This window comes from Amblyomma americanum, unplaced genomic scaffold (genome assembly GCF_052857255.1).
Source record: "Amblyomma americanum isolate KBUSLIRL-KWMA unplaced genomic scaffold, ASM5285725v1 scaffold_20, whole genome shotgun sequence".
Lineage (NCBI taxonomy): Eukaryota > Metazoa > Arthropoda > Arachnida > Ixodida > Ixodidae > Amblyomma > Amblyomma americanum.
The window spans coordinates 387,492-404,459 of record NW_027526492.1 but is presented as its reverse complement, the minus strand read 5'-3'; the positions used below and the strand labels follow the sequence as shown (position 1 = coordinate 404,459).

The window sequence follows — 16,968 nt, the reverse complement described above, 5'->3', positions numbered from 1 at the left end:
GCATGTATTCTTGCTTAAAACAACGAAACAAGCTGTTTTAGAACGAAGCGAGCTAGATCTGAACACATCGGTTTTACAAGTGTCCGTGTGATACCTATCAAAACTTCTTATCTTATAACTGCGCGAAAAGCATGTATTCGTGCTTAATACAACGAAACAAGCTGTTTTAGACCGAAACGAGCTAAATCTGAAGACATAGGTTTTACAAGTGTCCGTGTGATACGCGTCAAAACTTTTTCTCCTGTAACTGCGCGAAAAGCATGTATTCTTGCTTAAAACAACGAAGCAAGCTGGTTTAGACCGAAACGAGCTAAATCTGAAGACATCGGTTTTACAAGTGTCCGTGTGATACTCATCAAAACTTTTTCTGTGATAACTGCGCGAAAAGCATGTATTCTTGCTTAAAACAACGAAACAAGCTGTTTTAGACCGAAACGAGCTAAATCTGAGCACATCGGTTTTACAAGTGTCCTTGTGATACGCGTCAAAACTTTTTCTGTTATAACTGCGCGAAAAGCATGTATTCTTGCTTAAAACAAAGAAACAAGCTGTTTTAGACCGAAACAAATTAGATCTGAACACATCGGTTTTACAAGTTTCCGTGTGATACACGTCAAAACTTTTTCTCCTATAATTGCGCGAAAAGCATGTATTCTTGTTTAAAAGAACGAAACAAGCTGCCTTAGACCGGAACGAGTTAAATCTGAACACATCGGTTTTACAAGTGTCCGTATGATACGCGTCAAAACTTTTTCTCTTATAACTGCGCGAAAAGCATGTATTCGTGCTTAATACAACGAAACAAGCTGTTTTACATCGAAACGAGCAAAATCTGAACACATCGGTTTTACAAGTGTCCATGTGATACGCGTCAAAACTTTTTCTCTTATAACTGCGCGAAAAGCATGTATTCGTGCTTAATACAACGAAACAAGCTGTTTTACATCGAAACGAGCAAAATCTGAACACATCGGTTTTACAAGTGTCCATGTGATACGCGTCAAAACTTTTTCTCTTGTAACTGCTCGAAAAGCATGTATTCTTGCTTAAAACAACGAAACAAGCTGTTTTAGAACGAAGCGAGCTAGATCTGAACACATCGGTTTTACAAGTGTCCGTGTGATACCTATCAAAACTTCTTATCTTATAACTGCGCGAAAAGCATGTATTCGTGCTTAATACAACGAAACAAGCTGTTTTAGACCGAAACGAGCTAAATCTGAAGACATAGGTTTTACAAGTGTCCGTGTGATACGCGTCAAAACTTTTTCTCCTGTAACTGCGCGAAAAGCATGTATTCTTGCTTAAAACAACGAAGCAAGCTGGTTTAGACCGAAACGAGCTAAATCTGAAGACATCGGTTTTACAAGTGTCCGTGTGATACTCATCAAAACTTTTTCTGTGATAACTGCGCGAAAAGCATGTATTCTTGCTTAAAACAACGAAACAAGCTGTTTTAGACCGAAACGAGCTAAATCTGAGCACATCGGTTTTACAAGTGTCCTTGTGATACGCGTCAAAACTTTTTCTGTTATAACTGCGCGAAAAGCATGTATTCTTGCTTAAAACAAAGAAACAAGCTGTTTTAGACCGAAACAAATTAGATCTGAACACATCGGTTTTACAAGTTTCCGTGTGATACACGTCAAAACTTTTTCTCCTATAATTGCGCGAAAAGCATGTATTCTTGTTTAAAAGAACGAAACAAGCTGCCTTAGACCGGAACGAGTTAAATCTGAACACATCGGTTTTACAAGTGTCCGTATGATACGCGTCAAAACTTTTTCTCTTATAACTGCGCGAAAAGCATGTATTCGTGCTTAATACAACGAAACAAGCTGTTTTACATCGAAACGAGCAAAATCTGAACACATCGGTTTTACAAGTGTCCATGTGATACGCGTCAAAACTTTTTCTCTTATAACTGCGCGAAAAGCATGTATTCGTGCTTAATACAACGAAACAAGCTGTTTTACATCGAAACGAGCAAAATCTGAACACATCGGTTTTACAAGTGTCCATGTGATACGCGTCAAAACTTTTTCTCTTGTAACTGCTCGAAAAGGAGGTATTCGTGCTTAACACAACGAAACAAGCTGTTTTAGACCGAAACGAGGTTAATCTGAGCACATCGGTTTTACAAGTGTCCTTGTGATACGCGTCAAAACTTTTTCTGTTATAACTGCGCGAAAAGCATGTATTCTTGCTTAGAACAACGAAACAAGCTGTTTTAGACCGAAACGAGCTAGATCTGAACACATCGGTTTTACAAGTGTCCGTGTGATACTCGTCAAAACTTTTTCTGTTATAACTGAGAAAAGCATGTATTCTTGCTTAATACAACGAGGCAAGCTGTTTTAGACCGAAACGAGCTAAATATGAAGACATCCGTTTTACAAGTGTCCATGTGATACGCGTCAAAACTGTTTCTCTTGTAACTGCGCTAAAAGCATGTATTCCTGCTTAAAACAACGAAACAAGCTGGTTTAGACTGAAACGAGCTAAATCTGAACAAATCGGTTTTACAAGTGTCCGTGTGATACTCGTCAAAACTTTCTCTGTTATAACTGCGCGAAAAGCATGTATTCTTGCTTAGAACAACGAAACAAGCTGTTTTAGACCGAAACGAGCTAGATCTGAACACATCGGTTTTACAAGTGTCCGTGTGATACGCGTCAAAACGTTTTCTGTTATAACTGTGCGAAAAGCATGTATCCTTGCTTAAAACAAAGAAACAAGCTGTTTTCGACCGAAACGAGCTAGGTCTGAACACATCGGTTTTACAAGTGTCCGTGTGATACGCGTCAAAACTTTTTCTCTTATAACTGCGCGAAAAGCATGTGTTCGTACTTAATACAACGAAACAAGCTGTTTTACATCGAAACGAGCTAAATCAGAGCACATCTGTTTTACAAGTGTCTATGTGATACGCGTCAGAAAGTTTTTTCTTATAACTGCGCGAAAAGGATGTATTCTTGCTTAAAACAACGAAACAAGCTGTTTTAGAACGAAACGAGCTGAATCTGAACACATCGGTTTTACAAGTGTCCGTGTGATACGCGTCAAAACTTTTTCTCCTGTAACTGCGCGAAAAGCATGTATTCTTGCTTAAAACAACGAAACAAGCTGTTTTAGACCTAAACGAGCTAAATCTGAACAGATCGGTTTTACAAGTGTCCGTGTGATACGCGTCAAAATTTTTTTCTTATAACTGCGCGAAAAGCATGTATTCTTGCTTAAAACAACGAAACAAGCTGTTTTAGAACGAAGCGAGCTAGATCCGAACACATCGGTTTTGCAAGTGTCCGTGTGATACCTATCAAGACTTCTTATCTTATAACTGCGCGAAAAGCATGTATTCTTGCTTAAAACAAAGAAACAAGCTGTTTTAGACCGAAACGAGCTAAATCTGAACACATCGGTTTTACAAGTGTCCGTGTGATACGCGTCAAAACTTTTCTGCTGTAACTGCGCGAAAAGCATGTATTCTTGCTTAAAACAACGAAACAAGCTGTTTTAGACCGGAACGAGTTAAATCTGAACACATCGGTTTTACTAGTGTCCGTGTGATACGCGTCTAAACTTTTTCTCTTATAACTGCGCGAAAAGCATGTATTCTTGCTTAAAACAACGAAACAAGCTGTTTTAGAACGAAGCGAGCTAGATCCGAACACATCGGTTTTACAAGTGTCCGTGTGATACCTATCAAAACTTCTTATCTTATAACTGCGCGAAAAGCATGTATTCGTGCTTAATACAACGAAACAAGCTGTTTTAGACCGAAACGAGCTAAATCTGAAGACATCGGTTTTACAAGTGTCCGTGTGATACGCGTCAAAACTTTTTCTCCTGTAACTGCGCGAAAAGCATGTATTCTTGCTTAAAACAACGAAACAAGCTTTGTTTAGACCGAAACGAGCTAAATCTGAACACATCGGTTTTACAAGTGTACGTGTGATACTCGTCAAAACTTTTTCTGTTATAACTGCGCGAAAAGCATGTATTCTTGCTTAAAACAAAGAAACAAGCTGTTTTAGACCGAAACGAGCTAAATCTGAACACATCTGTTTTACAAGTGTCCGTGTGATACGCGTCAAAACTTTTTCTCCTGTAACTGCGCGAAAAGCATGTATTCTTGCTTAAAACAACGAAACAAGCTGTTTTAGACCGAAACGAGCTAAATCTGAACAAATCGGTTTTACAAGTGTCCGTGTGATACGCGTCAAAATTTTTTTCTTATAACTGCGCGAAAAGCATGTATTCTTGCTTAAAACAACGAAACAAGCTGTTTTAGAACGAAGCGAGCTAGATCCGAACACATCGGTTTTACAAGTGTCCGTGTGATACCTATCAAAACTTCTTATCTTATAACTGCGCGAAAAGCATGTATTCGTGCTTAATACAACGAAACAAGCTGTTTTAGACCGAAACGAGCTAAATCTGAAGACATCGGTTTTACAAGTGTCCGTGTGATACGCGTCAAAACTTTTTCTCCTGTAACTGCGCGAAAAGCATGTATTCTTGCTTAAAACAACGAAACAAGCTGGTTTAGACCGAAACGAGCTAAATCTGAAGACATCGGTTTTACAAGTGTCCGTGTGATACTCGTCAAAACTTTTTCTGTTATAACTGCGCGAAAAGCATGTATTCTTGCTCAAAACAACGAAACAAGCTGTTTTAGACCGAAACGAGCTAAATCTGAGCACATCGGTTTTACAAGTGTCCTTGTGAACGCGTCAAAACTTTTTCTGTTATAACTGCGCGAAAAGCATGTATTCTTGCTTAAAACAAAGAAACAAGCTGTTTTAGACCGAAACAAATTAGATCTGAACACATCGGTTTGACAAGTTTCCGTGTGATACACGTCAAAACTTTTTCCCCTATAATTGCGCGAAAAGCATGTATTCTTGTTTAAAACAACGAAACAAGCTGCTTTAGACCGGAACGAGTTAAATCTGTACACATCGGTTTTACAAGTGTCCGTGTGATACGCGTCAAAACTTTTTCTCTTATAACTGCGCGAAAAGCATGTATTCGTGCTTTAAACAACGAAACAAGCTGTTTTAGACCGAAACGAGCTAAATCTGAACACATCGGTTTTACAAGTGTCCGTGTGATACGCGTCAAAACTTTTTCTCCTGTAACTGCGCGAAAAGCATGTATTCTTGCTTAAAACAACGAAACAAGCTGTTTTAGAACGAAGCGAGCTAGATCTGAACACATCGGTTTTACAAGTGTCCGTGTGATACCTATCAAAACTTCTTATCTTATAACTGCGCGAAAAGCATGTATTCGTGCTTAATACAACGAAACAAGCTGTTTTAGACCGAAACGAGCTAAATCTGAAGACATCGGTTTTACAAGTGTCCGTGTGATACGCGTCAAAACTTTTTCTCCTGTAACTGCGCGAAAAGCATGTATTCTTGCTTAAAACAACGAAGCAAGCTGGTTTAGACCGAAACGAGCTAAATCTGAAGACATCGGTTTTACAAGTGTCCGTGTGATACTCATCAAAACTTTTTCTGTGATAACTGCGCGAAAAGCATGTATTCTTGCTTAAAACAACGAAACAAGCTGTTTTAGACCGAAACGAGCTAAATCTGAGCACATCGGTTTTACAAGTGTCCTTGTGATACGCGTCAAAACTTTTTCTGTTATAACTGCGCGAAAAGCATGTATTCTTGCTTAAAACAAAGAAACAAGCTGTTTTAGACCGAAACAAATTAGATCTGAACACATCGGTTTTACAAGTTTCCGTGCGATACACGTCAAAACTTTTTCTCCTATAATTGCGCAAAAAGCATGTATTCTTGTTTAAAAGAACGAAACAAGCTGCCTTAGACCGGAACGAGTTAAATCTGAACACATCGGTTTTACAAGTGTCCGTATGATACGCGTCAAAACTTTTTCTCTTATAACTGCGCGAAAAGCATGTATTCGTGCTTAATACAACGAAACAAGCTGTTTTACATCGAAACGAGCAAAATCTGAACACATCGGTTTTACAAGTGTCCATGTGATACGCGTCAAAACTTTTTCTCTTGTAACTGCTCGAGAAGGAGGTATTCGTGCTTAACACAACGAAACAAGCTGTTTTAGACCGAAACGAGGTTAATCTGAGCACATCGGTTTTACAAGTGTCCTTGTGATACGCGTCAAAACTTTTTCTGTTATAACTGCGCGAAAAGCATGTATTCTTGCTTAGAACAACGAAACAAGCTGTTTTAGACCGAAACGAGCTAGATCTGAACACATCGGTTTTACAAGTGTCCGTGTGATACGCGTCAAAACTTTTTCTGTTATAACTGCGAAAAGCATGTATCCTTGCTTAAAACAAAGAAACAAGCTGTTTTCGACCGAAACGAGCTAGGTCTGAACACATCGGTTTTACAAGTGTCCGTGTGATACGCGTCAAAACTTTTTCTCTTATAACTGCGCGAAAAGCATGTGTTCGTACTTAATACAACGAAACAAGCTGTTTTACATCGAAACGAGCTAAATCAGAGCACATCTGTTTTACAAGTGTCCATGTGATACGCGTCAGAAAGTTTTTTCTTATAACTGCGCGAAAAGCATGTATTCTTGCTTAAAACAACGAAACAAGCTGTTTTAGAACGAAACGAGCTGAATCTGAACACATCGGTTTTACAAGTGTCCGTGTGATACGCGTCAAAACTTTTTCTCCTATAACAGCGCGAAAAGCATGTATTCTTGCTTAAAACAACGAAGCAAGCTGTTTTAGAACGAAGCGAGCTAGATCTGAACACATCGGTTTTACAAGTGTCCGTGTGATACCTATCAAAACTTTTTTAACCTATAACTGCGCGAAAAGCATGTATTCGTGCTTAATACAACGAAACAAGTTTTAGACCGAAACGAGCTAAATCCGGACATCGGTTTTACAAGTGTCCGTGTGATAATCGTCAAAACTTTTTCTGTTTTAACTGCGAGAAAAGCATGTATTCTTGCTTAAAACAACGAAACAATTTGTTTTAGACCGAAACGAGCTAGATCTGAACACATCGGTTTTACAAGTGTCCATGTGATACGCGTCAAATCTTTTTCTCCTGTAACTCTCCAATAACTGCGCGAAAAGCATGTATTTTTGCTTAAAACAACGAAACAAGTTGTTTTAGACCGAAACGAATTAGATCGGAACACATCGGTTTTACAAGTGTCCGTGTGATACGCGTCAAAAAATTTTTCTTATAACTGCGCGAGAAGCATGTATTCTTGCTTAAAGCAACGAAACAAGCTGTTTTAGCACGAAGCGAGCTAGATCTGAACACATCGGTTTTACAAGTGTCCATGTGATACGCATCAAAACTTTTTCTCCTGTAACTGCGCGAAAAGCATGTATTCTTGCTTAAAACAACGAAACAAGCTGGTTTAGACCGAAACGAGCTAAATTTGAACACATCGGTTTTACAGGTGTCCATGTGATACGAGTAAAAACTTTTTCTCTTATAACTGCGCGAAAAGCATGTATTCGTGCTTAATACAACAAAACATGGTGTTTTAGACCAAAACGAGCTAAATCTGAACACATCTGTTTTACAAGTGTCCGTGTGATACGCGTCAAAACTTTTTCTCCTGTAACTGCGCGAAAAGCATGTATTCTTGCTTAAAACAACGAAACAAGCTGTTTTAGACCGGAACGAGTTAAATCTGAACACATCGGTTTTACTAGTGTCCGTGTGATACGCGTCTAAACTTTTTCTCTTATAACTGCGCGAAAAGCATGTATTCTTGCTTAAAACAACGAAACAAGCTGTTTTAGAACGAAGCGAGCTAGATCCGAACACATCGGTTTTACAAGTGTCCGTGTGATACCTATCAAAACTTCTTATCTTATAACTGCGCGAAAAGCATGTATTCGTGCTTAATACAACGAAACAAGCTGTTTTAGACCGAAACGAGCTAAATCTGAAGACATCGGTTTTACAAGTGTCCGTGTGATACGCGTCAAAACTTTTTCTCGTGTAACTGCGCGAAAAGCATGTATTCTTGCTTAAAACAACGAAACAAGCTGGTTTAGACCGAAACGAGCTAAATCTGAACACATCGGTTTTGCAAGTGTACGTGTGATAGTCGTCAAAACGTTTTCTGTTATAACTGCGCGAAAAGCATGTATTCTTGCTTAAAACAAAGAAACAAGCTGTTTTAGACCGAAACGAGCTAAATCTGAACACATCTGTTTTACAAGTGTCCGTGTGATACGCGTCAAAACTTTTTCTCCTGTAACTGCGCGAAAAGCATGTATTCTTGCTTAAAACAACGAAACAAGCTGTTTTAGACCGAAACGAGCTAAATCTGAACAAATCGGTTTTACAAGTGTCCGTGTGATACGCGTCAAAATTTTTTTCTTATAACTGCGCGAAAAGCATGTATTCTTGCTTAAAACAACGAAACAAGCTGTTTTAGAACGAAGCGAGCTAGATCCGAACACATCGGTTTTACAAGTGTCCGTGTGATACCTATCAAAACTTCTTATCTTATAACTGCGCGAAAAGCATGTATTCGTGCTTAATACAACGAAACAAGCTGTTTTAGACCGAAACGAGCTAAATCTGAAGACATCGGTTTTACAAGTGTCCGTGTGATACGCGTCAAAACTTTTTCTCCTGTAACTGCGCGAAAAGCATGTATTCTTGCTTAAAACAACGAAACAAGCTGGTTTAGACCGAAACAAGCTAAATCTGAAGACATCGGTTTTACAAGTGTCCGTGTGATACTCGTCAAAACTTTTTCTGTTATAACTGCGCGAAAAGCATGTATTCTTGCTTAAAACAACGAAACAAGCTGTTTTAGACCGAAACGAGCTAAATCTGAGCACATCGGTTTTACAAGTGTCCTTGTGAACGCGTCAAAACTTTTTCTGTTATAACTGCGCGAAAAGCATGTATTCTTGCTTAAAACAAAGAAACAAGCTGTTTTAGACCGAAACAAATTAGATCTGAACACATCGGTTTTACAAGTTTCCGTGTGATACACGTCAAAACTTTTTCCCCTATAATTGCGCGAAAAGCATCTATTCTTGTTTAAAACAACGAAACAAGCTGCTTTAGACCGGAACGAGTTAAATCTGAACACATCGGTTTTACAAGTGTCCGTGTGATACGCGTCAAAACTTTTTCTCTTATAACTGCACGAAAAGCATGTATTCGTGCTTTAAACAACGAAACAAGCTGTTTTACATCGAAACGAGCAAAATCTGAACACATCGGTTTTACAAGTGTCCATGTGATACGCGTCAAAACTTTTTCTCTTGTAACTGCTCGAAAAGGAGGTATTCGTGCTTAACACAACGAAACAAGCTGTTTTAGACCGAAACGAGGTTAATCTGAACATATCGGTTTTACAAGTGTCCGTGTGATACGCGTCAAATCTTTTTCTCCTATAACTGCGCGAAAAGCGTGTATTCTTGCTTAAAACAACGAAACAAGCTGTTTTACACCTGAACGAGTTAAATCTGAACACATCGGTTTTACAAGTGTCCGTGTGATACGCGTCAAAACTTTTTATCTTATAACTGCGCGAAAAGCATGTATTCGTGCTTAATACAACGAAACAAGTTTTAGACCGAAACGAGCTAAATCCGGACATCGATTTTACAAGTGTCCATGTGATACGCGTCAAAACGTTTTCTCCTGTAACTGCGCAAAAAGCATGTATTCTTGCTTAAAACAACGAAACAATCCGGTTTAAACCGAAACGAGCTAAATCTGAACACATCGGTTTTACAAGTGTCCGTGTGATACTCGTCAAAACTTTTTCTGTTATATCTTTGAGAAAAGCATGTATTCTTGCTTAATACAACGAGGCAAGCTGTTTTAGACCGAAACGAGCTAGATCTGAACACATCGGTTTTACAAGTGTTCGTGTGATACGCGTCAAAACTTTTTCTGTTATAACTGTGCGAAAAGCATGTATCGTTGCTTAAAACAAAGAAACAAGCTGTTTTCGACCGAAACGAGCTAGGTCTGAACACATCGGTTTTACAAGTGTCCGTGTGATACGCGTCAAAACTTTTTCTCTTATAACTGCGCGAAAAGCATGTGTTCGTACTTAATACAACGAAACATGCTGTTTTACATCGAAACGAGCTAAATCAGAGCACATCTGTTTTACAAGTGTCCATGTGATACGCGTCAGAAAGTTTTTTCTTATAACTGCGCGAAAAGCATGTATTCTTGCTTAAAACAACGAAACAAGCTGTTTTAGAACGAAACGAGCTGAATCTGAACACATCGGTTTTACAAGTGTCTGTGTGATACGCGTCAAAACATTTTCTCCTATAATTGCGCGAAAAGGATGTATTCTTGTTTAAAACAACTAAACAAGCCGTTTTAGACCGGAACGAGCTAAATCTGAAGACATCGGTTTTACAAGTGTCCGTGTGATACGCGTCAAAACTTTTTCTCTTGTAACGGCGCGAAAAGCATGTATTCTTGCTTAAAACAACGAAACAAGCTGTTTTAGACCGAAACGAGCTAAATCTGAGCACATCGGTTTTACAAGTGTCCTTGTGAACGCGTCAAAACTTTTTCTGTTATAACTGCGCGAAAAGCATGTATTCTTGCTTAAAACAAAGAAACAAGCTGTTTTAGACCGAAACAAATTAGATCTGAACACATCGGTTTTACAAGTTTCCGTGTGATACACGTCAAAACTTTTTCCCCTATAATTGCGCGAAAAGCATCTATTCTTAATTAAAACAACGAAACAAGCTGCTTTAGACCGGAACGAGTTAAATCTGAACACATCGGTTTTACAAGTGTCCGTGTGATACGCGTCAAAACTTTTTCTCTTATAACTGCACGAAAAGCATGTATTCGTGCTTTAAACAACGAAACAAGCTGTTTTACATCGAAACGAGCAAAATCTGAACACATCGGTTTTACAAGTGTCCATGTGATACGCGTCAAAACTTTTTCTCTTGTAACTGCTCGAAAAGGAGGTATTCGTGCTTAACACAACGAAACAAGCTGTTTTAGACCGAAACGAGGTTAATCTGAACATATCGGTTTTACAAGTGTCCGTGTGATACGCGTCAAATCTTTTTCTCCTATAACTGCGCGAAAAGCGTGTATTCTTGCTTAAAACAACGAAACAAGCTGTTTTACACCTGAACGAGTTAAATCTGAACACATCGGTTTTACAAGTGTCCGTGTGATACGCGTCAAAACTTTTTATCTTATAACTGCGCGAAAAGCATGTATTCGTGCTTAATACAACGAAACAAGTTTTAGACCGAAACGAGCTAAATCCGGACATCGATTTTACAAGTGTCCATGTGATACGCGTCAAAACGTTTTCTCCTGTAACTGCGCAAAAAGCATGTATTCTTGCTTAAAACAACGAAACAATCCGGTTTAAACCGAAACGAGCTAAATCTGAACACATCGGTTTTACAAGTGTCCGTGTGATACTCGTCAAAACTTTTTCTGTTATAACTTTGAGAAAAGCATGTATTCTTGCTTAATACAACGAGGCAAGCTGTTTTAGACCGAAACGAGCTAGATCTGAACACATCGGTTTTACAAGTGTTCGTGTGATACGCGTCAAAACTTTTTCTGTTATAACTGTGCGAAAAGCATGTATCGTTGCTTAAAACAAAGAAACAAGCTGTTTTCGACCGAAACGAGCTAGGTCTGAACACATCGGTTTTACAAGTGTCCGTGTGATACGCGTCAAAACTTTTTCTCTTATAACTGCGCGAAAAGCATGTGTTCGTACTTAATACAACGAAACAAGCTGTTTTACATCGAAACGAGCTAAATCAGAGCACATCTGTTTTACAAGTGTCCATGTGATACGCGTCAGAAAGTTTTTTCTTATAACTGCGCGAAAAGCATGTATTCTTGCTTAAAACAACGAAACAAGCTGTTTTAGAACGAAACGAGCTGAATCTGAACACATCGGTTTTACAAGTGTCTGTGTGATACGCGTCAAAACATTTTCTCCTATAATTGCGCGAAAAGGATGTATTCTTGTTTAAAACAACTAAACAAGCCGTTTTAGACCGGAACGAGCTAAATCTGAAGACATCGGTTTTACAAGTGTCCGTGTGATACGCGTCAAAACTTTTTCTCTTGTAACGGCGCGAAAAGCATGTATTCTTGCTTAAAACAACGAAACAAGCTGTTTTAGAACGAAGCGAGCTAGATCTGAACACATCGGTCTTACAAGTGTCCGTGTGATACCTATCAAAACTTCTTATCTTATAACTGCGCGAAAAGCATGTATTCGTGCTTAATACAACAAATCAAGCTGTTTTAGACCGAAACGAGCTAAATCTGAAGACATCGGTTTTACAAGTGTCCGTGTGATACGCGTCAAAATTTTTTCTCCTGTAACTGCGCGAAAAGCATGTAATAATAATAATAATAATAATTATAGTGGTTTTATTTGCGCCTAATGAATACATGGCGCGGGAGACCCGCAGTAAAAGCTGTCACAAGCGACAGCTTGACAAAGCCGGAGGCCCCCCTATACACTTGACAGCATCATAGGAGCAATGAAACGGCATGTCTCATCCAAAAACTAAATAGAACAAAAACATGAAAACATCTGCAATTACAATCACTCACAAGAACTACATAAAATTATACAGAAAATGTGGTAGAATGAAGTTAGAAAGCACTTACAAAAGCAATGAAACATTCATGTGCGATGGCAATGAGTTTAGCGAAAGTAACAGATAAATTAGGCACATTTTGCTTCAAATAAAATTCAAAACAAAGTGAATACAGACAAGCGGTACAGTCAGGGTAAACAACAACGTGACAGAGTAAACAGGAATGGCAAGCGAAGTGTCCTAGTACATGTTGAAATACCGGCGGAGTGTTTTGAACTTCACCTTTTCAAGTTGGATATGTTTATGAATTAAATCATTTAGTAACCGGGGTAGTTTATTCTGTATTGTTTGTAGGCCGTATGTTGTGCGAAACGTCCTTACTTTCCAGAGCTCCGTGTGACGTGTCTGGTGTGTAGTAGTGTTTGGTTGTAACCTGGCTAGACGATGTAGAAATGAACTGTTGCTAGCGTTTTCATTCTTAATTGCCTTGCAAAGAATATAATCAAACAGTTCGGTAACAGGGATTATGTTGTATTTGGGAAATAGATGATACGTATGTGAATAAAACGGCAGATTTTCTATTACTCTTACAAACCTTTTCTGCAACTTGTGAAGCTTCTGCAAATTTCCGTAAGTTGTCGTAGACCAAACTAAGTGACAATAATTGAATCGGGAGGAGAATAAGGTATTATAAAGTAACAGTAAAATTTTTGGTGGTAGTAAATTGCGATTGCGGTATACTAGCCCAATTACTTGTGCTAGCTTAATTAGCATGCTGTCCACGTGGACATCCCATGACATAGTCTGCTGAAAGATAACACCTAATGTCTTAATACTGGAAGTTACTTCGAGAGGAGTGGCATTTAGGTAGATAGACTTTTGTATTGTTATGTTTTTGTTTTTACTTCGAAAGAATACGGCTTTTGTTTTGTTTGCATTAATCGTCAGGCTGTTTTTACGTGTCCATTCGTCTAGTTTTATTAATGTTAAATTAGCAGCATCAACAAGGTCGTCACTAGTTTTACCAGTTAATAATATGCTGGTATCATCCGCGTACATGATAAATTTCACGGTTGCATCAATATTCACAATATCATTCACGTACATATTAAATAAAAAAGGTCCTAATATACTGCCCTGTGGGACCCCTGCTGAAATAGATAATGGGTTAGAACTGTGGTTGTTTATGACGACTATTTGTTTACGAAATTCCAAGTAGGAGCGTATAAGAGATGCAGCGTTACCACGAAAGCCATAGTGTTGGAGTTTCTTAATTAAAAGTTGATGACTGATGGAGTCAAATGCTTTTGACAGGTCAATAAAAATTCCTAGTACAAGTCTTCCTTCTTCAAACTGATTTAGTATGTGTTCTTTTTGTTGTAGCAATGCGACTTGTGTGCCTAAACCCTTACGGAAGCCATACTGGCAATCAGTCAGCAGGCAATGTTTCTGCTCGAATTCGGATAGTCGCTTTAAAATAACTTTTTCGAAGACTTTTGAAAAGACGGGAAGGATTGATAACGGTCGATAGTTTCCTAAGTCGTTTTTATCGCCTTTTTTAAAGAGCGCAGCGACTCGCGCTATCTGCATCGTTCGAGGAAACGTGCCTTCGCTTATACAGATATTGAAGATATAGGTAAGACAAGGAGAGAGAAGGTCAGCAACATATTTGATTGCTTTTATTCGGATACCATCAATATCTTTAGCGGTACTATTATTTAGACTGTGAATTGTGCTAATTATCTCTCCCTCATTTACTGGATACAAAAATATAGAGCTAGAGTTGTATGGAATGCCATCAAGATCATTGTCTGGTGCGTTGTTACTTCCAATTTTAACAAAGTGTTCGTTAAAAGCGTCTGGAAGTGCTTTTTCCTGTAACTCAAGACCATTTATTTTTAAGCTCTGTATCCTTTCCTCGGGAATATTGCAGTTCAACAAAGAGGTCAGTTTTTTCCACATTGCGGCCGTACCTGGAGCTAGTGAATTAAAGGAAAGTGTATAGTAATCTCGCCTGGCCTTTTTTATCTTTGTCTAAACGATTCCTAATTTTTTTAAAAGCCTGAAATATTTCGGGGTCTCTGGTCTTTATAAATTCACTGTATAATGCATTCTTTCTCCGTATTCTGGCAGATAGCTCTGCACTAATCCATAGTTTACGTATTTTCTTTTTGTGTTTAATGCACTTAAAAGGAAAGCTAGTGTCATAACTTTCTTTCAATAGGCTGAAAAAAGCCTCATAAGCCAAATTTCCGTCTTTAAGATCGTATACAGTGTCCCAACATGTCTGAGCTATCTTCTCACGAAAAATAGAAAGAGCCTGATCAGTTATTAGTTGAATGAAATGGTTTGTCTTTGTTTCCTTGTTTCGGACGTGACCCTTGAAACATAAATATATCGGCAAGTGATCACTGAGATCCGATGCGAAGACGCCAGCGTTAATGACTTCAGAACCTAAATTCGTAATAAATACGTCAATTGAAGATGACGAATTCTCGGTCACTCTGGTAGGAAGACTGATAGTATTCCAACAAGCATTCATCTCCACGAGAGTATCTAACCTAGGTTTTGGTGAATCATTCTTCATCATGTTAATGTTGATGTCTCCGCCATAAATTAAATTGAATTTGTTGTCATTTATAAAGACGAGAAAAGTTTCTAAGAACTCCAAGAATGATGTAACGGAACCATTCGGAGGGCGATAGCAAACAGCGAAAACAGTATTGTTTTGTATCACTGATAAAAATTCATAGTCATAAGTTATTACTGAAAACTGGTTCAATATTTCACATGCAGACGGCTTTTTAACCAAGGTGCATATTCCGCCACCACGACCTGTTGATCGATTCAGGTAGAAAGTATTGTACAATGGAAGCCGAAAGATCTTCACATCGTCAACACACCAAGTCTCTGTCAGCATATTGGCGTCAAATGATTGCTTTGTTTGCTCAAAAAAGAGTTGTAAGTCATGTTCCTTGCGAGTAAAAGAACGTATGTTTAAGTGGAAACATTTGAAAGCCTTCGAGAACGCTGTAATTAGGTGATGGTTGAAAGTGTGTGGCAATACGTAAGAGTGAGTAGGTGCCATAGTGTTCTTTGTGTTCAGCTGATCTGTTGCTTAAGTTTGTCGCGGTCACTAGAGCAGGAAATGACCACCGCGTTTTGCCCATCAGCTTTCCGGACCAAGACCTTGTTGTTGTTGTGCCATACGTATTTGTAGTTATTTGCCTTGGCCCAGAGCTTTGTTTCGGTAAGCAGAGTACGTGTCCTTTTTGTCAGGTTTTCTAACACAAAAATGCTGTCACTTCCCTGGCACAGTGTTTTCCTGTTTTGCCACCATTTGTCTCTTACTGATTGTTTGGCGAAACGACAGATAATGCCAGGTATCTTATCTTGCTTTGAGGGAAGGCGATGAGTGGACACTATGTCACTTTCCTGAAGCTGTGGCAGGTTGTTTAGAGTTGCCAGCTTATTTATCTCATCAATCAGGTTTTCATCCTTCATTGCTTTAATTCCATGGAACTCAAGGTTCAGCTTTCGGCTTCTCCATTCCAAACAGTCCATTTCGTTTTTCAGCTGCGTTATTTCATCGTCTTGCTTTTCAATCTTGTCTACCCTGTGTTTCAGTTCCCTGACCTCACGTTCGTTCTTTTCTACCCGAGTTAGAAGCTCATCGTACTGGTCACTCATGTACTGAACTGTGTCTTCGACGCTGCCAACTTATTCTTTCAGCGGTAAAAGGTACTCCAGCTTTTCATTGATTGATTTCAGCAGTGCACGAACGTCCTGGTCATCCGTATCATTACTGGATCTATCGAGTGGTGGAGTACGACCTTTCGAACGCCTGCAATTTGAGCAACGCCACGCACTGCGATACTGCTCCCCTTTGGACTTGATAGTAGCATCTGAAATTCCTGCACATTTCCCCGTGTGATAGACAGATCTACAGTCACTACAGTCGATTTTGGAATCAAGTTCCTCGAGTTGCATATCACATGACCCACAGTGTTCATCAAGGGGCATAGCGACACTTTTGGCAGCAGCAGCAGCAGTAAAAGAGGACAGCGGGAAGATATATTAACAGAGCAGCAACTAACCTGCAATTGCAGAGAAAACGTCTTAAGATGGTGCCTTTCCCGTGCCGCTGCCGCTGCCAGTGTGACAGCCGCAGGTCTCTGGGCTTTCTTTATAGCCTCGTCCGATGGGTAGGCGTGTCCGCTTGCCGGTAGCGATGCAGTCCTAGATGACGTTATCTTCCGCAGCAACCAGCACACGTGCACGCAGACGGTTGTAGTCGATGTCAGAACTTCATATCTGCAATTGCAGAGAAAACTTCTTAAGATGGTGCCTTTCCCGTGCCGCTTCTGCTGCTTGCTTAAAACAACGAA

At 39.2% G+C, this 16,968-nt stretch overlaps 1 pseudogene; it reads right to left on the bottom strand.

Moving 5' to 3' along the window:
• Positions 1 to 15,682: 15,682 nt before the first annotated feature.
• LOC144111973 (uncharacterized) lies at positions 15,683 to 16,603 on the bottom strand (annotated as a pseudogene).
• Positions 16,604 to 16,968: the final 365 nt, after the last annotated feature.